This window comes from Symphalangus syndactylus, chromosome 3, assembly GCF_028878055.3.
Source record: "Symphalangus syndactylus isolate Jambi chromosome 3, NHGRI_mSymSyn1-v2.1_pri, whole genome shotgun sequence".
Lineage (NCBI taxonomy): Eukaryota > Metazoa > Chordata > Mammalia > Primates > Hylobatidae > Symphalangus > Symphalangus syndactylus.
Window position 1 is genome coordinate 9,528,242 of NC_072425.2, and position 21,225 is coordinate 9,549,466.

Here is a 21,225-nt window from a genome sequence, read left to right on the forward strand (position 1 = left end):
CACACACATTTCAGATTGTTATGTCCTCTTGAGGAGTTGTCCCCTTTATCATTATAAATGACCCTCTTTATCCCTGATAAGATACTTTGCTATGGAATACATTGTGTCCAATGTTAAAAAGAGCACTCCAGCTTTTCTTTCATTAGAATTTTCATGGGTATATCATATTGCATCTTTTAACTTTTAACATCTTTGTGTCTTAAATTTAGGGTGTGTTTCTTATAATAGAACATGGTTGAATCTCACTTGTTTTTGTTGAATCTGACCATCTTATACCTTTTAATTGAAATGTTTAGATTATTTACATTTAATATAAATACAAATATGATTGTGTTTAAATCTATCATCGTGCTATTTGTTTTCTGTTTGGCTCATCTGTTCTTTTTAATCTTCTGGATTAATTGAATATAGACTTGATTGAATAGAGACTCTATTTGGTCTCTATTATTGGGTTTTTTTTTTTGTGGTTACTCCGAGGTTTACAATAAACATCTTTAACGTATCACATTCTAGCTAAAGATGTCACACCACTTCATGTGTAGTGAAAGTTTACTCCACGTATGGTGTAAGTTTCCTTGTTCTCATTCTTTATCGGGTTGTTGCCATGCATTTTATGGCAACACATATGAGAAGTCCCACAATACTTTGTATTTACTTTGTTTTAGACAATTATCTTAAATAAATTTTAAGATAATACGTATCATCACTTATTTACCCACGTATTCATTATTTCTGGCCCCATTCCTTTCTTTGTCAAGTTCTAAATTTGTAACTGGTATCATTTTCTTCTGCCTGAAATATGTCCTTTAACACTACTCACAGAGTTGCTGTCATGGTGGGCTCCCCCGGCTTTTGTATGTCTGAACACAGCTTTACTTCACTCACATTATGGAAATGTATTTTACTGGGCACCTATTTCTACAACTCTTGTGTTGACAGATTTTAAAATCCCAGTGCTTTAAACTGGTTCCTCTGTTGTCTTCGGGCCTGCAATGTTTCTTACAAGAAATCAAATTTCACTCTTTCTTTGATCTTCTGTGTATAATATCCTTTCCCCCTGGCTGCTTTAATATTTCCTCTTTATCGTGAGTTTTCAGCCGTTGGCTGGTTTGCAGCTCTGTGGTGTGGTATTCTCACATTTCTTCTGTTTGGGTTTTATTGAGCTTCTTGGATTTGTGTGTTTATAGTTTGTATCGAACGTGGAAAAATTTTTATCTTTGCTTCTTCAAATATGATTTCCGTGTCCATCCCAACCCCTGCCTTTGTTTGGGGCTCCAATTCCAGATGCTAGGACTCTTCATGTTGTCCCAGAATTTATGATGATTGGTTCATTTTTTTCAATATTTTTCTCTGTGTTTTATTTAGAATAGTTTTTATTACTATATCCTCAAATTCATTAATCTTTTGTCCTATAATGTCTGTGTTAGAACTCATTTAGTATTTTTTCATTTCAAATGTTGATTTGAATCCCTAGAAGTTTTATTTGGATCTTTTTTATATTTTTAATTTCTCTCCTGATCACGTTCACACTTTCCTCTATTTTCTTGAATATGAAATGTACTAATAATGGTGTTTTTAATGTCCTCATCTGAAAATTCTGTGGTATTTCTGGGTCTGTTTCTATTGATTTATTTTTCTCTAATTATGATTGCATATTTTGCTTCTTTGCACGCCTGGTCATTTTTTGATACCAGAGATTATTAATTTTACATTGTTTGGGGCTGAATATTTTTGTGTCTTGAAAAATATTTCGGGGCTGTATCCTGGGACACAGTAACATTGGAATTAGTTTGATGTATTTGAAGTTTTCTTTTTAGTGATGTCCACAATGATCTTTTGGTCTGGGGCTAATTTGAGCCCACTTCTGAGGTGGGCACCCCGTTGAGTCCCTCTCCCAGTGTCCGCTGTGCCAGGACGTCTCTCCACTCTGCCTGCAGGGGACATGAGCTATTCCCGATCTCCCATGTGAGCTCTGGGGATGGTTCTGTCTGCTACTCGGTGTGGTCTCTCCCTGGCCCCGCAGCCTGCTCAGGGGCATGCACAGCCAGTTGCTCCCAGGGCCTCTCTGCAGCCTCTGGAGCGCAGGAAAGCTTCCTCCTGTCCAGCAACCAGCACTTTGAATGCCTGCACCTTGGAGTCCCTGAACCCTGGGCTGTGGCTCCTCCAGGCAGTGGGACCGGGGCTCATCTGAAAACTCTCTCCAGGCATGAGGGGGCTCCTGCAGGGCTCACCCGTCTGCTGCCTGCTCTCTGGGATCAATGTTGTGTGCTGCTTGTTGCATAAATTGTCTGAAAACCACTGCTTCATATACTTCCCCGGTTGTTTTAGCTGCTTAAGGCAAGAGCATTAATCCTGTCTCTGTTATTCTATCATGGCTGGAAGTGAAAGAAAGTTCAGATTTATTGTTCCGAAATCAGTTTCTCTCTGATGGAATTTTGGGAGGGAAGAAAAGTACATGCATTTGCTCAGCCCATCATCTCAATTAAAACCTTTACATTTTCATGAAGAACCCCCAGCAGATTGGCGGTGACCCCTCCAATCGCTTCAGACTCTGTTGCTTGTCACCCCAAATGCTTTGTGATGTGGGGTAGGAGGGGCGTTTTCCAGCCAGTGCATTAGGAGTGGCTGGGGCCTTGCACACCGATGGGTGGCTGTCACGCTGGGGAGAGATGAGTCCCGCTGATGTGTGACACACGGAGCTCCTGTCCCATGGTCTGTCCCTCGCAGATGGTGAGTCCCCTAAGGACAGGGCTTGGGACCTCTGAGTATAGCCCCTGCGCAGAGGGGGCTGGCGGCACATGCCTGTGGAGTGAACAGATAAGGTGAGACAGCCTTGCTGGTCTGCACCTTCTATTCCCCTGAAGCATGGCACCACTCAGGCAGTGCAGACGCTTCACACTTCTCCAGGGAGGGAGAGAATCTGGATGAGCAAAGCTGCGGCTTATGTCATTGTGTCTCCCTGGGCATCCACTCCAGGGGCCTGTGGGGTCTCAGGGTGACTTATCCATGTCACCTGCTCACAGTGACATGGATGGCCTGCAAGGAAGATGCCCCTTGGTGGCTGCGTGTCAGGGGAGGATACGGCAGAAGCTGAGTCGTGGTGCATCTTTGAAGGCCCAGAGAGTGCTCTACCTGCCTCTGGTCCCATCCTGGGATTCCTGGGGAAAAAAAAATGCCTGGAGTTGGGCCGAGCCATGGGCATCCACACAGGGGCACGCGTTCACTTCCAGTGCCTTCCTCCCAGCCCGTGGCCAGGAGGCCCTGGTAAACATTCCCACTGCCTGCTCCTGGTTTACACAAGGGAAACCACTTGAGTTGACTCTGAGAGGCACGGGGAAGCAGAGACCCAGATGAACTGAGAGAACAAACCCTGAGGGTATCGGGGACAGCACACTAGCAGAGAGTGGTTCTGGGGCGGAAGTGAGCTGTGCAGCTGGAAGGGAGCAACGTGGCTGCAAGACCAGGGTATGCACAGGGTGGGAGGGAGGTGGCCCCAAGTCAAATGTCAGTTCACAACAGCCGGGAGGGGTCCCAATCTCCCAAGGGACCTGAGGACAGGAAAGGACAGAAAGGGACCAGACATGACTCTGGAGAGGGGCTGGCAGAGGGAAAGAGAGCAATGACAGCTTCATGTTCACTCACTTTGCCCAGCTTAACCTCAAGATGAAGACAGGTGGAGGGATGGTGCTCCTGGGACGCAGACCTGGGTCTGCCTCTCCCTCTGTGGGACCTGGGGCCTCCCACCTGCCCCGTCTACCCTCGTTTGCCCATCTGGAGCCAGGAATGCCAGCACGCAGACTCTTGAGGGGTTAGAGGCAGTGGGGCGCCCACACGGTCTGTCCTCTTTCAGCAGCTGCTATGGCCCCAGGCTCCTCATCCCGCAGGGAATGGGACCAGAGGCTCCACATGGGGCTCCTCGTCATGCCTGTGCCCCTGCTCGTCTCTGTAGTCAGGACACCCTGCTCCTCCCAGGGCAGAGTGGCTGCTGTCATATCCAAGGTGGCATTGGCTCCTGCAAGGGCTCACGGGGAAACTGAGGCCACCCAAGACCTGCCTGGAGCTCATTGCTTCTCTGGCTTGGTGGACCCTAGGGGTCCTCGGGCTTTGCCTCTCTGGAGCAGCAGAGCAGAGCAGAGCAGAGCCCCAGCTGGTGGGGGCACCTGTGGCAGAGGAGGCGGGCTGCCTGCGCCACCCAGCAGGCCGGCGTGGAGTCCAGCACCCAGCAGGCTGGTATGGAATCCAGGCCCGTGGGTGCTTTTTCCTGAACTCTGTATTAGAGGATGACACCGAACAGCTGAATGGCTGGAAATAGTATCCAGTTGCACAGTGGGGTTTGCTCGTACTTTCGGCCACGCTACCTGGTGGCTGTCGGAGGCAGGCCCAGAGGTGGCCCTATGAGTGCTTGATGCTGCAGGAGCCCCACCTGAAACACGGGGACCCGGCTGGCCTCCTGCAGGTGACAGCAAAGCCCAGGCTCGTGATTTTAGGTCCCCCACTGTGTGCCAGGGTGGGACCCCAGCCTGGAGCCCCCAACAGTTGCTGAGTCACTATTGCTTGGCCACGATGGATCCCTGCGTCCCTGGCTGTCCTCCCTGCCCAGAGGAGAGGAGCAAGTCTCAGTTCCTTTCTGAGTTATTCTCTATCTGCCCACCCTCCCCATGCACCTTGTCTTCCCACCCACTCTGTCCTGTAAAGAATCCGTCGGTCCCGAGGGTGAAGGTTGATGATCTTCAGAATTGCACAAGGAGATGACAGGTGCACTTTCTCCTAGAAAAGAAAAGGGAAAGCACCTCCTCTGCTCTCTGGCTCCTTTTCAGAGTGGGCCTGCCCGCTTCGAAGGCATCTTCCCTCCCTCCCCTGGCCGACCCCACAGCGGGGAGAAGGAAAAAGCCTTTCCTTTCGATGTGCTGTTTGCTACCCTGTCTTCTTTATGAAGAAGAATTCTAAAAGGTCAGGGAAGACAGGTGCTGACTGCTCAGCTCCCTGTCTTGGGAGCAGTTAGTGGGTGACCTCCTTCGACAGTGGGGCTGGGGCCCTCCAGACTGCTGTGAGCATGACATTGGACTCCTGGCTGGACCCCTGCACACTCGCGCCCACCAGGCTTCCTGTTGCCCATCACCCTGCACCATTCTGCCTTCCTCACCAACCACCCATGCTCACGGCTGCCTCAGGGCCTTTGCACAGCTGGGCTTTTGGTCGACATGCCGTGCCCCCAGTACCCTCATGGTTTGCTCTTCCCTGTCACTGGGGTCTCCCCTTAATTGCCCCTCTCCTGACCGCCCTGTCTCATCTGCAGCCCCTGCCCCATGGGAGGCGAGGGAGCCCCTGCTGCACGGGCCACGCCCCCTCTGCCTGCACGCTGCTCTCACCCTGGCTGCCCTGCTGGGGTGTCAGCACTGATGGGGGGATGTTCAGGTGGGGGATTGAGTGGACAGGGGCAGGGCTGAGGGAGGACAGGCGGAGAGGGGGTCGTAGGGCAGAGCCCGCCTTGGCCTTTCCTTCTCTGAGGGTGGATGCTGTGTTGCCCGTTCTCTGACACTCAGGTGCAGTGCCCAGCCTCCGTTCTTTGCAGAGTGAGAAAGTGGGCTGCAAATTGCCCTGAGAGGACACGTGAGCGCAGGGAGGCTCTGCAGCTGTTGTGGCTCCCACTTCCCTCCTGGGGGGCCCCAGAGGTCCCAGAGCCTGGGCCAGGAGGCTGCAGACAGCCATATGCCTCTTGTCTTATGTCTGCCCTGCTGTGTCTCTGGCTGACTCTCAGTGGATTTTCGGGGCCTTGGGCCTTGCCACGCTCCCAACAAACTCAGCTGACAGTGCAGACGCAACATCAGGCATCATCAGATGCTCTGGGTCCGTGTAGGGGCCAGTGGGGGTCAGCTTGGGGCTGTGGGCCATGGGCTGCTTGAGGCTGGGAGGCTGTGGGACCCACAGACTCCCTTTCCTGCCCTGATCTTGGCTGGATCCTGCAGGTTGAAGCCCCTTCTGTTGGCTGTGGGCAGAGCTGCCGAGGCAGATTCTTCCCCACCAAATGCAGCCTGTTCCCAGGATCGTGGCCCCAAACTGGAGAAGCTTCAAAGAGAACGAAGGAGGCACCACTGTCCAGATCCCTGGCCCAGGGAGGAGGAGGCACCAGTGGGTGGGCAGCAGGGCTGGGATAGCACCCCAGCCTCACGACCCTTGCACAGGCTGAGCCAGAGAGCCATGCAGAAGCCTCGTGGGTCCAAATTTGGGTTGATGGGAAGAGGCAGGCGTGGGTGGTTGGTGAGGAAGGCAGAGTAGTGCAGGGTTATGGGCAACAGGAAGCCTGGTGGGAGCAAGGGCAGGCCTGGAGAGCCTGGGCTTCACCACCATCCCACAGGGCAGTAGAGGAGACTGAGGCCCAGGACACAGAGCAGGTCAGAGGCCCAGTCACACTAGAACTCGGGACATCGCCCTCTAGGACACAGGGGGCTCTGGTGGGGACCAGGAGCTGCAGGAGGATGGTAGAGAATCTTGAACCCAGCCCGAAGGCCAAGTGGTCTAGGGAAGGAGGTGGTTCTGCAGGAGAGAGAGGACAGCATGTGTGTGTGTGTGTGTGTGAATGTGCATGAGTGTGTGTGAGTGTGCATTGGTGTGTGAATGTGTGTGCATTGGTGTGTGAATGTGTGTGGGTGTTCATTGGTGTGTGTGAATGTGTGTGCATGTGAGTGTGCATTGGTGTGTGTGAATGTGTGTGCATTGATGTGTGTGAATGGGTGTGAGTGTGCATTGGTGTGTGTGATTGTGTGAATGCATGTGAGTGTGCATGTGTGTGAGCATGGGTGTGGATGTGTGTGAGTGTGTAGGTGTGCATGTGGGTATGCATTTGTGTGTGCATGTGAATGTGTGTGAGTGTACATCTGTGAGTGTGCATGTGTGCATGTGAGTGAGCATGAGTGTGTATATGAATGTGTGTGACTGTTCAGAAGTGTGAGAATCTGTGTGAATGTGTGTGTACGCCTGTGAGTGTGCATGTGTGTGAGTGCATGTATTGTGTGTGAATGTGTGTGAATGTATATGGGTGTGCATGTGTGTGAGTGTGAACGTGGATGTGATTGTGTGAGTGCATATGTGTACGTGTGTGTATGTACGTGTGTATGTGAGTATACATGACTGTGCATGTGTGTGAGCACGTGTGGGTATCTGTGTATGCATGTGAAGATGTGTGGGTGTGCATGTGAGTGTATGTGTGTGCATGTGACTGTGTGAGTGCATGTGTGAATGTGTGTGACTGAGTGCATGTGGATGTGTAAGCATGTGTGTGAGTGTGCATATGAGTGTGCATGTGTTTGTGAGTGTGTGTGAGTGCATGTGTGTGAGCATGTATGCATGTGGATGTGCATGAGTGTGCATGTGTGTATGTGTGTGAGCACATAAGAGTGTGTGAGCATGTGTGCATGTGTGAGCGTGCATATGAGTGTTGTGTGTGTGTATGTGGGTGTGAGCATGTGTGTGTGAGTATGCATGAGTATGTGCATGTGTGTGAGTGCGTGTAGATGTGTGAGCGTGTGTGTGGGTGAGTGTGCATATGAGTGTGTGTATGAGTGTATGTGAGCATGTGTGGGTGTGTGAGCACGTGTGCATGTCAGTGTGCGTGTGTGAGAGTATATGTGGGTGTGTGAGCATGCGTGTGTGGGTGAGTGTGCATATAAGAGTGTGTGTGTGTGTGTGAGTGCACGTGGGTGTGGGTGTGCATGTGAGCGTGCCAGGCCCCCGGAGGTGTGTAGAAGGCCTTGTCAGCCAGCAGCTGCCGTTTCCCTTCCTGCAGAGCTCACCCTGCGGCTCCACCTCCTTCTTTCCGCTGTAAACCAAGCTCGAGGGGCCCAAGCCTCGTGGGGGTGCATGGGCTGAGGCGTGAGGAAGAGCAGGTGTGCCCACCCAGCGCCTGCCCATTGCCGCCCTGCTCCTTTCTATAAATTGCACGACGCCGTGTCTGACAGCATCCTTGAGGGACCAGGCTCCTGACTGCAGAGGGGGCTGGAGCCCATTATGCCCGAGCTGATGCAGGAATAATGAGGGGAAGACGCCGTAATAGGAAAGTCTGTATCTAATAAAGGGAAATTTATTCAGTGCGCTCCAGAGGAGCTGGGCGCCGGCTGGTCTTAAAACAAAACCACCGCCTGCCAGCCTGCACCGTTTGCTCCCTGACAAAGGCTGCGGTGGCTAGAGAGGACAGGTGGGGACGCAGCTCCCTGGGGGCTTGAATTAAGCAGATCCTGGGCCTGGCTCATGCCTGAAACGGGGCTAGGGACCACTGCAGGGCTAGAGCAGGGCCGGAGGCAAAAGGCATCAGGCGCTGTCCTCAGAGTGGGGGCTCAGCAGGGAGTGGGGTTCTGCCAGCAGGAGGCAGGAACAGAGTGGGCTCATGGACATGTGGGTTCTGGGGTAAGCCCCGCCCCTGAGTGCGAGCCCCACTAGGCTAGTCTGCAGCTGCAGGACCACCATGTGGACTGCGAATAGGGTGGATAAATATTGCCCCCAGGGTTTTTGTAAGAAGAGCAGGAATACCTTACTGCTAACTCTGAGGGCCTCTGCTCATGTTTCCTTCTCTGTGGCTGGCCCCCCTTGGAGTCGTGCAACACAGCAGCCGCTGACAGGGAAGGGCTCCCCACATGCCTCCATGCCCCTGGCTGTTGAATCCGGCAGAGCAATGACATTTAGTGCTACCTGTGCCAAGCACCCAGGGAGTGTGAGTTGGCTCAACCTGACAGTCTGGCCTGTGATCTGGGGCCTGGCCACTGTGCTCCCCCTTGGGAAGGGTGGGGAGTATGATCTGGACAAGTAGCTGGGGCCTGGCCACCATGCTCCCCCTTGGGAAGGGTTGGGGAATATGATCTGGACAGGTAGCAGTCACATGCTGGCTTTGTAGGATATTTAAGGCCGTGTTCTAAGAGACAGGATGGAGACCTGCTAGTGTGGGCAGAGGGCATCAGAAAGTCCCACGCCTGGAGCCAGGGTGCCCATAGGTGGGTGGGAGGCCTGGGGTGCCCAAGACAGGCAGACACAGCCCAGGACCAGAGGGTGCCCTCAGGACCAGTGTGTCCTGCTCCTGGGGTAGAGCCATCAGGGTATGCCGTCCTGAAGGCGGGAACTGTGGCTTGGCCCTTCCACACCCAGAATCTTCTCCGTAGCCTGGTTGCCGCTTCGTCGCTTAGTTACAAGCCCTGATGAGGAAAGAACCTCCTCCTGGGGCCCAGCTCACGCTGGAAGAGCCCAGAAGGCCTGTTCATGTCTCCCCTCAGGAGACTTTCAGAGAAGGGTTGCACCCCTGAAGCCCCCCTGGGGTGGCTCCTTCATTAGTGTCTCCCTGCTTGCTTGGGTGCTGCACCGCCCTCCAGCCTGCCCCCCATGCCTGCTCCCCCACCCCCACTCCTACCCCCGGAGTTACAGGAATAATCTTTCAAACGAGCACCCCTCCCTCTTACTCCCCTGCTCTTCCAACACCTTCTGTGGCTTCCCATTGTTTCAGGGTAAAGCCCACGGACGCTGGCCCTCCTGCACACGCCCTTCTCTGTGTCCTGTCCACCTCTGGCTCTCCTGCACACACCCTTCTCGTGTCCTGTCCACCTCTGGCCCTCCTGCACACGCCCTTCTCTGTGTCCTGTCCACCTCTGGCTCTCCTGCACACGCCCTTCTCTGCGTCCTGTCCATGCTGGCCCTTCTGCACACACCCTTCTCTGCGTCCTGTCCACCTCTGGCCACAGTCACTCTGCCCGAGGGCCCCAGCTGGACTCTGGGTTCCCAGCAAACAGGGCCCCTGCTTTCCTACCTGGGTGTCTCTCACAGGGCCCACACCTCAGAGGGGCTTGAGGCAGATTTGCTGAATGAATGAAAATGCAAATCACAGACACAGCGCCTGCGTTTTCGCCAGGGATGAGAAATTGCAGCCTCGGCAGGCAGGGCTTGGAGACGGCTTTTTCTCTTCTTGCAGTTTGGGCTCTGGAATCCTTGCCTAAGGGGCCTCAAGCCAAGGCCTGCCTTCAGGAGGTCCCCGGGTTGGGGTAGGGGCCTGTTGCTATTGGCTGCTTCCTTCACTCACCAAATGGAGGGAAGTCTGACTCGGCGACCCCAGCCCACAGCGGATGTGGCCCCCAGACCCCAGCAGCCACCCAGACCCTCCCTCCCCTAGCGCCTTCTGCCACGCTTTGCCACCCAGGAGCTTGTACTCATCCCACTGTGGCATAGTGAGGAGGGCCCCGTGTCAGGGAGCAGTTAGATCACGTGCGGCTCAGACGGAGGCCCCTGCTTCCAATAAGTGGATGGATGGATGTGAGCCTCTGGATGGCCGCGTGCTGTGCGCGCAGACGCATACGTGTTGTAATCTATTTCCAAAACATGACCCCAGCCATCTCACAGGGAACATCAATGAATATTTACTACCTTGTTTTTTTTTTTCCTAAAAAAAAATGTAATTTCACTGTCTGGTTATTAAATCTATTTTTATTGCTACAAAAATGCCTCCTATCCATTAAGATGAGGAAGCCTGGTGCTGGGGACGATTGTGTTTCAGGGCTGCTGTGCCTTTCCTTCTGGGAGGAGGGGAGGCTGGGTCCTTGCTGCATTTCTGGGGCCCTTTGCTCTGTGACTGCCAGAGATGCAGCTTCTCAGCTGAGCTGTGGTGGATGGGGTGCCTGGGCTGAGCCGCCTCAGCGCCGGAAGCCCCTGCTAAGCCAGGCCTCGCCTCCCTATCAGCACAGACGCTAACTTGTTTCCTGTCTCAGGCCAGTGGCCCCCAGGGGCCCAGTACTGTGGCTGGAACCTCGCTCCCTGCAGGAGGCCTGGCCCTGTGGGAGTCAGGGCTACTCAGGCGCACCCTGTGGCGGTAACCTAGGAGACAGCCTGACTCCCAGGCTGCTGTGGAGTGAGGGCTGGAATGGGGCATCTCCCCTGGGAATGCCCACCTCATGCCCGCAGGAGAGGGGGCAGGATGGGAAGGACTCGTCAAGTCAGCCCCTCTGCCACCTCTGCTGGTGGCTGGTGGCCCCGCATCTGCTCCCTGCGAGCTGCTGGTGCCTCAGGGCTGTCGGCATCCCACCAAACATCAGGCTCAGGGCTCTCCCGGGGAAGGTCTGGCTTTCTCCTCCAAGCCTAGTTCCAGGGTCAGCATTGTAAGGCCCAGGGCCGAAGCTCCTGCGTCCCAACTGGGGAAGGGAGAGCACAGCCCAGGGCCGTGTAAGGACAGTCCGATGCCCACAGACTCCCCGGGCTCTGGCTCCAGGGCCCCCCACATATGGAGTGAGACCCGGTCCCAGCAGCCGTGAGTGTGTCTGGAGGGAGCAGGGTGCCTCCTCTAAAGTCCTCCCTCGCCTCCCAGGGCAGGAATGCTTGTGTCACACAGGCCAGGTGGGTTTCAAACAATAGGTATAAGAATAGCAATATTTATTGAGGCTTCCTCAGTGCGTTTCCACCTACTGATTCAGTTCTCACACTCACTCTGGGCGGGAGGAGATATTGTTATTTCCGGGCTCAGAGAGGTCAGGGATGTGGCCCAAGGGGCAACAGCCAACAAGGGGCAGAGCTGGGATTTGACCCCAGACCACATGTTTCCAGGGTCTTGACTGTCCATAGCTGGAGCCACTGTCCCCGCTGGACCTGTGCCAAGCCAGGAGTGACCGGGGCCCTTCCACAGGGATTTCATTAACCCACAAGGTCACCCTTGGAGGCTGAGTCACAATCTCCACTTGGAGACACACTGAGGGTCTGTAACATGGCTGCAGCCACAGGCACGCCATCTTTGGGCACCTAACATCCGTCCTTCCTCAGCAGGCCTGGCTGTCCTAACAGAGGCCAGATCTTCACTGGCCTCGAGGCCCGTACCATCACTGCCCACCACAGCCCTGGCCATTCTCCCACGCTTGTGGTCCCCCAGTGGTCCGGGTGCCCTCCTGCTGTGGCCTTCGCAGACACCGTACCCACCCCAGCTCACCTGCCCGGGATCTCCCGCTGTGTCTTCTCAGCTCAGCACCTCTTGCGGATTTCAGTTCCAAGGCGCCTTCCTGCATTGCCTTTCGGGGGCGGGCCGCATCCCACACAGGAAGCCCCAGGCCTCCCTCCGGCGTGTGGGTGCCTGGAGTGCTTTCCAGCACCAGGGTGGGCTCCCGGCAGGCCCAGGGCCGTCCTGCTCGAGTTACAGCTCCCACGTCTCTGCCCCGCCTGGCACCATTCCTCTTCCCCGGGAGAATGCACGGAAGCCAGGTACCAGCTCAGGACAGCACCTCCTCTGCCAGCCCGCGAGAGAGCTGTGCTTCTCGTTTTAGATACAAAGCCAGGTCCAGAGAGGGTTGGAGACTTGCTGGTGGCCTCACAGCTCATAGAGGCTGAGCCAGGTTGACCCAGGTCCACGAGGTGTTGGACTGGGGCTCCGGACATCACCTTCCGGCTCAGACACCTCGCGTCTGTACCCTGTGGACTGAGCAACAAGGGGAAACAGAGGCAGTAGATCCTCCTCCTTCCTTACTTGCAGCAGGTGATGGGATTTGGGTCCAGTGGTGCTGGATCTGGGCCAGCTGCGGATTTGCTCCCCACCGTTCTATCAGTAGCCCATAAGAGGGGCCCGTGGAGGCAGCTAAGATCACCCCCAGCAGCCCTGCTGTCCACCTGCCCTCACCTCCAGCTCTGCCCCCCAGGTGGACCTTCCAGACCCAGGAATGATTCTGGCTGTGACCTTCAGGATGCCCTGGTCAGAGCATGGGGAACTGGCATCCAATGGCAGACAGGGGCCAGCTCAGGACCCTCAGGCACTGGGACGGTCACTCCTGAGGGTGGGTCAGAGGGCCTGTGTCTCAGTACTGTCCCCCCTTCCCCACAGAGGCTGAAATCTGCAGGGAATCCACCCTGTTTCATGGCTTTTCTGCTCCCATATGCCATGCGCAGAGTGTGGACATCAGTCTGTGGGACCTGGGCTCTCTCCAGTCACTCACGGCAGCAGATGGGGAAGTCATTCATTCATTCACTCACTCATTCATTCCCGAGGGCCAACTTCACACTTCCCAGTGTGGTGCGGCACCACCCTGTGGGTAGGCGGTGAATGTTCCATGGATGCCGACTTACTGAGCTTCAGGCTGGTTTTGTTTTCTAAGTTCTAGGTGTGGCAGTGAAAGGAGCCCCTTTCCCGTGGTTTTGGGCCTGGATGTCGGGCAGAGGAGGGGTGCTGGGGTGCTGCCAGGCCTGGGTGAGGGGGCAGCTGGAACAGCGTGGGGACTCAGCCTGGGTCCTGGGGCCAGCAGTCTGCCTTGCCATTTCCCCGTCGTGTGGCCTCCAGCTTTTCTGGCTCCCGGTCTCTGAGCCTGGGTTTCCTGATCACGGGATGGGACCACTGCATCTTCTCGGTGGGTGTGAAAAACAGGACAGGTTACTGGAGGGGGATGCTGAGCCGAGACCTGGGCATCTTTGATTGCTCCACAATGAACAAGGCCACGTACCCTAGGCCTGGGAAGGACTCGGGAGCCCTCGGTGTCCCAGGCTGGCCTCTAACCAGTGGCCCAGAAATGATGAATAATTAGGAATCTTTGACAGACTCGACCTCTCTCTCTGATTTTCTTCCTCTGAGGTCTGGGTTATTTGGGCTTGACATCAAACCACACATTTTCCTTTTTTTTTTTTTTTTTTTGAGACAGAGTCTCACTCCGTCACCCAGGCTGGAGTGCAGTGGCGCAGTCTCAGCTCACTGCAAGCTCCTCCTCCTGGGTTCACGCCATTCTCCTGACTCAGCCTCCCGAGTAGCTGGGACTACGGGTACCTGCCACACGTCCGGCTAATTTTTTGTATTTTTAGTAGAGATGGGGTTTCACCGTGTTAGCCAGGATGGTCTCGATCTCCTGATCTCGTGATCCACCCGCTTTGGCATCCCAAAGTGCTGGGATTACAGGCGTGAGCCACCGCGCCCGGCCACATTTTCTTATTTCGTAAACACAGGGGCCAGGGAAGTTTGTTAATTCCCCCCTTTACTCATTCAACAAAGCAACTTCGAATCTCCGCCGGGATGTGTGGGCATGGCGGTAGAAGCCGGGAACACAGTGGTGGATGAAAGGGGCAGGATTCCTGCCTGCTGGCGTCCCCAGGTTTGAGGAAAAACAGGCAAGGGGCAGAAGCACACAGACTTTTTTCGTGGCCATGCTGAGAAGGGGCAGTCCTTGCAGCTGTGAGTGAGAGCTGAGAAGGAATCCAAGAGATGGAACCATCCTGGGCTGGGGAGCTTTTCCAGCCAGACTGCGAATCAGAGCCACGCACTGACTGCCTGGAAGAGGAAGCTCCAGAGGCACAGCGAGGGTGAGAGCCAGGGCCTGAGAATGCCCCCACTCCACAGCCCACACCACGACTGCTCAGCCGGTTTCTCTGGGTCACAGCCAAATGACAAAACCAGATCATGTGGTCTTAAATTAAATTTCCCCTTAAAACAAAAGCACTCCCAGGGGAGCTATCTTTGCTTCCCTCGGATTCTAAGCATGGAGGCAAAACACACATTTTGGGAAATTAGCTCTTAGCTGGGCTGCAGCCGCTGATCCTGCTCATGCCCAGCTTTGCCCAGGGCCAAGGGCGGTGCCACTTACCGAGTGTCCACGGACTCCTCTCTCCCAGCTGTCCCGGGCAGGGCGCCTGCAGTGTGGCCAGACCATGACCAGTCACTATAATACATTACAGTCTATTCCATGATTTGCCAATCTATGTGAAGAGCAGTACTGTCAATCACTGTTTTTAATAATGAATGATTATCACACTGGGAAGTCACATGCGTGTCAAATAGCATATGCGGTTCCCCCTTCAGATGCCTCACACAGCATCACCTGGCATGGAACTGCAGCCCCCTCGGTCACCGTAGTAACCACCCCCCACAGGAGTCAGGCAGAACTTGGTCCCCTTTTAACTCTTCGAAGCAGGTTACTGTCCATGACTACACTGTCCTTTCTTGGCCCAGGAATGGGGCTGACACCATAACCCTGAATTCCCACTTGGTCGCTTGAGCCGCAGAGCCTTGGAGCTGCTCCAAGGCCAGAGCCCCTGTGGAGTGAGCTTCCACCTCCTTCAGGTCCCCAGGAAGTAGGTGTTGCCATCTGGGTCTAAGTTCCCTGGATGATCCTGGAGGAGGAGGGGCCTGGGAGTGCCAGCTGAGAGCCAGGTTATATTTAGGGGAGGGGACAGGCCGGTTGGGGCAGATCAGTCGTTAAACCACCTGAGAGCAGGTAAGAGTCATCAGGTAACTGGAAGCCACTGGGAAGGCAGATCTAATCCCTGGCGAGGGCTCCAACCCATCTGCCCAGGGCAGCCCGGCCCCTGCAGCAGAACTGGCCCCAGCTGAGGTCACTGGGCCCCACTCACATCTCCCCTGAATAACCATCCCGGGTTACAGGTACCTTTCCCCGACGTCCAAGGCCTCTCTTCACAGTATCCCAGAAACTAGGTTTATACGGGCAATGAAAGAAAAGGAAGACAGAGGTGGAAGGAGGAGGGGAGGAAAGAAGGGAGAGAGGGAGGGAGGGAGGCTGGGAGAAGGGAGCTGAGATGAGAGGGGAGGAGCCAGGACACACCAGAAAACAAGGTCGCATTTGTGAGTTTTCACAGGGTTCATCTAAAATATAGTCAGGGAGCGGGAAAGAAATCAAAACACGAAAACTTCCTCGACAGCTTCTTTTGTGCCAAGCAGAAAGTATTTTCAGAGCTCATCCGGGCATCCTGGCATTTCATTATGGCTGTGGGGTAATTAACGTCTGGCGGTGGGGTGGGATTGCTGACGGCTAAGTATCAGATTTCAGTTTCAACGTGTTAGGTTTGCCTGTAATGTTTTTGAATTTGTATTTTAGACGCTGGCAGGTTTATAAGGGCTTCGAGTCTCGCACGCGCCGACTTTGCCACGCTGCACGGGGAAGGGAGTAATTTCTGTTGGTAGCTGACAGCACCTCTGAATGATGCTTTACAAGCCTGGAAGTGTAGGGCCTGGCTACGTCTCATGAACAGATAGGAGCAGAGTTAAGTGCTTTTGCTAAAGCCTGAGGTCCTGCCAAGAGCAGGCAGCCCCGGAAGGCACGCGCCGCCCTTCGAGTCGTGCGTGTTTGGGGAAATTTTTAGGCCATTGGAAAGGCCGTCCGTACCTTATCACGTTTTCCTCCTTGTCTTCTGTGTGTTGATTCCAATGTGTCCCACGTTTCAGTGCTTTTTCTCTCTGTTGTGAAATGTCACTGGAAAACCAGGCTCCAGATGCACCCCCTTCCCCCTCCTCACTCACACTCACTCTCCTTCCCCCGAGGGCTGCCAGATTTAGCAAGAACGAAACAAAACAATGCCAAACAATGCTGGATGCCCAGTTATATTCGCATTTCAGAGAAACAACACATATATTTTTGTACAACTATGTCCCGTGCAATATTTGGGACAAACTTACATCAACACAATGATTTGTTGTTTATTTGAACTTCAGACTCCACAGGGCGTCAGGCCATACATCTGGCAACCCCACTCCCAGCCCACAACCCCCCAACACAGTCTAGGATCCTATTAAGCCACTGCATCTTGCTGGCTACCTACAAGCATGGGCAGCAATGGCTTCTTCCCCAGACCCTGACATGGGGCTCCTGGGGCCCAAGGGAAGGGAACCTGGAATCAGGCAGAGCCTGTGTGCAGAGTGCTGTCCCGGGGTCAGAGCACCAGTTTCAGTAGCTTCTGAAAAGGGTCTGTGGCTCACAAGAAGAATAACCACAGGGAAGGCTGAGGATGACCAGGGTGTGGACAGGTGGACAGTGGCCTGAGGTCCCCGCACCACCTTGGCCCTACTCCTTAGGCCACATTGTAGGAGAGGCCTGAGGGCAAGCACATCAGGCACTTGGCCTCCTAAACCCAGCGGCAACATTCTTGCGGAGTTTGACATGGGGGCCGTATTCCCTGCTTGGGGCTACCCTGTCCCTATTAAAAGGTCTGAGCCGGGGGCTCCAGCACCCAGGAGATCAGTAGGTCTGAGACCATCATTCCCGATGGGGAAACTGAGGCCAGAGCAGGGAGCCTGACACGTGTGTGTGGGAGGGGAGTGTGAGTGGACAGCAGATCTCTGGCCCTGGCGGACCAGGACCCGCCAAGGTGGAGAGTCCCGTCCAGCCGGGCTTCGGTGCCATCCTCAGTAACCACAGGGGGAAGGCCCAGGCTGGGGAAATCCAACACCTGGGGCCCGTGCTGGGCTCTCAGCCGAGCGCCAAGGGTGCCGTGGCTCCCGGGTTCTCTCCCTCTCCTCTCTGGCCACTCCCTTCCATCACAGAGAGCTTGGTACCTGTGTGTAGGAAGCTTCATTCAGACTCAGATGGAGCTGGGTTCAAGCCCAGGCTTTGGTGCTACTGTGCGTATCCTGCGGCTGCTGCACTAACCCTCACCAGGTTCAGAGCTGAAAACGATGCAGACGTGCCGTCTCACAGCTCTGCAGGACAGAAGTCCAAAATAAACCGCACTGGGCTGCAGTACAGGTGTCCACAGGGCTGGCTCCTTCTAGAGGCTCAGGGGAGGGTCCGCTTCCAGCTTCCAGAGGCTGCCTGCAACCCTTGCTCCTCACGCTGCTGTCTCCCTGACACTCCCTGGCCTGCCTCCCTCCTCTACTCTTAAGGACTCTTATGATCCCACTGGGCCCACGTTATCTCTCTCAAGGTCAACTGATTAGCGACCTTCATTCCATCTGGAAACATAACTCCCCCTTACCATGTAAAGTAAAATACCCACAGGGTCCCGATATTAGAATATGAGGTTGCTGTGGGTGATTTTTTCTGTTGCTCACGGGTCAGTGCTACCAGTAGGTCAGTGTTTTGCTTTTGTTTTTGTTTTGAGATGGAGTCTCGCTCTGTCGCCCAGGCTGGAGTGCAGTGGCGCAATCTCGGCTCACTGCAAGCTCCATCTCCCGTATCCACACCATTCTCCTGCCTCAGCATCCCTAGTAGCTGGGACTACAGGCGCCCGCCACCATGCCCGGCTAATTTTTTGTATTTTTAGTAGAGACGGGGTTTCACTGTGTTAGCCAGGATGGTCTCGATCTCCTGACCTCATGATCCGCCTGCCTTGGCCTCCCAAAATGTTGGGGTTACAGGCGTGAGCCACCACACCCGGCCAGTAGGTCAGTGTTTAACCTCTTAGAGCCTCAGTTTCCAATTCTGTAGAATGGGGGCAGGGTGATACCCACCCAGCAGGATTCTGGGGTCAGTGGGAACAAGACTGGAAGTCAGGCACACAGCTGCTGGCCTGGAAAAGGTGCTGGATCCAGGGAAGTCACTGCGAATGGCAACAGGAATGCTGGGAGGCCAGGGCCTGCTGCTCGTGGCAATCGGCTGGTATTGGAGAGGGAGTGCATGTTTTGGGGTGAGGAAAGGGCCATTGGAGGACGCTGGAGCCCCCAGACCTGCATTCAGTTCTACACTTGGAATGGGGGTGGGGGGAGTTTATGTTTTTTCAGGGCCCAAATGATCAGGCCAAAGGCTCCAATGTCCTCTCCTCCTGGCTTCATCCCACATGTCAATCAAAGGCCCTTTTTACTTGCCCCAGAAGACATTTAGCTCTCCAGAGTGGCAATGCACCCGGTGGCCCCAGGCTTCCTCCCACCCCCAGATGCTGCCCAGATCTGAACGTCCCCAGCGGGCAGCTCACCCGTCAGTGCTGCTGATTCTATTTGTCAGGGGCAAAATGGCCTCAGCACGTTCGCTGACCGCCAGTGACTCCCAGCAGTACTCAGAGCCCTTTGCCCCGGGGGGCTTCCAAAGCTCTAAATAGCTGCTCATTCTTCTGGGAAGCGGAGCCGGGTGAGGGTGCTTGTCTGTGCAGCTGCAGGCCTGCCCTATTCCCCGCCTGCAGTGGGCCCTGGACCAGCACCTTCCTCTGGGACCACGCAACTCTCCAGGCCTGTTCATCCATCCTAGCGAGCCCCTATTTTGTGCCAGAAAGCATGCTAGGCACTAGACATCGAACCCCGGCAGCCTCAGCATGCCCTGGCCCCGCTAATGCAGGCTACCGTGGGGGCCACTGCAGAGCTGTTTTTTTGTTGTTTTTTGGTTTTTTGAGACGGAGTCTCGCTTTGTCGCCCAGGCTGGAGTGCAGTGGCGCGATCTCGTCTGACTGCAACCTCCGCCTCCCGGGTTCAAGCCATTCTCCTGAGTAGCTGGGTTTACAGGCGCCCACCACCATGCCTGGCTAATTTTCGTATTTTTAATAGAGAAAAGGTTTCACCATGTTGGCCAGGCTGGTTGCGAACTCCTGACCTCAAATGATTTGCCCGCCCTGGCTTCCCAAAGTGCTGAGATTACAGGCGTGAGCAAACATGCCCAGCCAGGAGGGGGTTTATTTGTTGCTGCTCAGGAGGGATTTGCAGCGGCTGCATGGAGTATTCTGAGGGAGAGTGTTGGTGCTGGAATCACATGGATATATTTGTGGGGCCTGATGGATGCGGGGGCACTTTCTATCTGGGGACAAAAGGCCACGTTTACTATTGAAGGTGGAACTTGACTTTCCCCAGGAATGTGGACAGTGGCTTCCCAGCCCTGGCAGGAAGAAGTCGAAACTCCTTAATTTACCACCCAAATGTCTCTGCTGCCTGACCCAACTTCTCTTTCCACCCTAACCTGGAATTTCTCCCCTTCCAACTCTTGTTCTTCACCCAGCTGCCCTCCCCTCCATCCCTTGCCCATGCTCCTGGCTCTGTTCCCTGAATGGAGGCAGGAGGTCTCTGCTCACTGCAAAGCTCGTTCAGGACCCATTCCATGTCAGTCAGCATCCCATCGGGAGGCAGGTGGCTCACTCAAATCCCTGCAAGGGGCAGGCCTGGAAAGGGACCATTGCAGACCCTTGGGAGGCAGAAAGGGACACGCACAGGAGAGTGCAGGGACCCAGGTCAGCAGCAGCCGAGCTGTCACCACCCCTAACCAAAGGCACAAGGCAGGGGGCACCCCCAGGACCTGGGAAGGAACACGGAGAGCTGTCTGCCTAGACAGGGCCACTGACCTGAGGGACAGACCCATGGTGTCCCACAGGGAGGGCTCAGGGGTGACGCTTCCTGACCCTGCTCTCCTCCCTCCCTCCAGTCTCCAGCCTGAACTCCCCATTGGCCAAATACAACTAGAAACCAGTGGACTCAGGGTCAAGGTCTGTCCAGGCCTGGTGCCACTCAGCACAGCTTCCTCCACCAAACAGAGGCAGCTCATTCTCCAACAAAAGTGACATGTCCTTCCAGAAAGGGCACTTGGGTCCCCAAACAGTTTGTTTTCTACAGCAACTTGCAGCCTCAGCCAGGGCCCTCCCCACCTCAAAGCCTGTATTTGGAGAAGACATTCTGTCATTCACCATGCATAAAAAGCTGTGGCTAGGCCACACAGAGACAGTGCCTATGTCCTCAAGGATTCTCCAGTCAATGATTTTTCAGAATCAAAAACATTCAGGCTGCATTTCCTCCGGGAGTCCCTGCCCTTGAGGTCCCCAGGCCACGTCATGTGCCTGCACACAGCATGTGTGGGATGCATCGGTGGATGCCTTTTCTGAAGCTGTGAGTCTTTAGGGTTGTCCTCCCTCCACGATCCTGTCCACACAGCTGAGGGTACTTTTGGAGCTCCTCTGACAGCATCTCACATCCAGCAGGGCTCTGAGTCAAAAGCAGGAACACCACCTGCAGCAAACACACACAGAGGAACCAATTGAGGGGATGCTGAGGGCTCCCAGAAAACGAGGGAGTCCAGACAACCAGGCTGGACGTAGCTGCAGTCGGGACTGGTGCTTAAGTCTGCTGAAGTGCCAGCTTGCAAAGGTTAGTCTTCTCACACTGTTATGGGATCTTCAGAGTGTCAATTTTCTGGCCAGAAACCTCTGTGGCCAGTGGTGCCTTTGCCCAAGTGCTTATCCTGCTTCCAGGAAGAATGAGGTACACAGACAAGTGGAGAGTGAGCAAGACAAAGAGGAACTTTATGAGTGTTAGAACAGCTCAGAGGTGACCCACAGTGGGTAGTACTTTCTGCAGGCAGGTCATCCTGTTGAGTGTTCAGCTTTCAGCAGAAAGAAAGGAGGCTGTGGAGAAGGTAGCTCCTCTCTGCAGCTGGTCGTCCTGGTGTCTGCCCACCTCCTAGCAAAGAGGAGGCCCTGGAGTGGGTTGCTCCTCTCTGCAGCTGGCATTCCCGATGTCTCTGTGGGTCTTGAAGCTCTCGGCAGAGGGTAGCTCTTCTCTGCAGCTGGTCATTTCAACGTCTGCTCAGCTCCGGCTGAGCCCAGGGC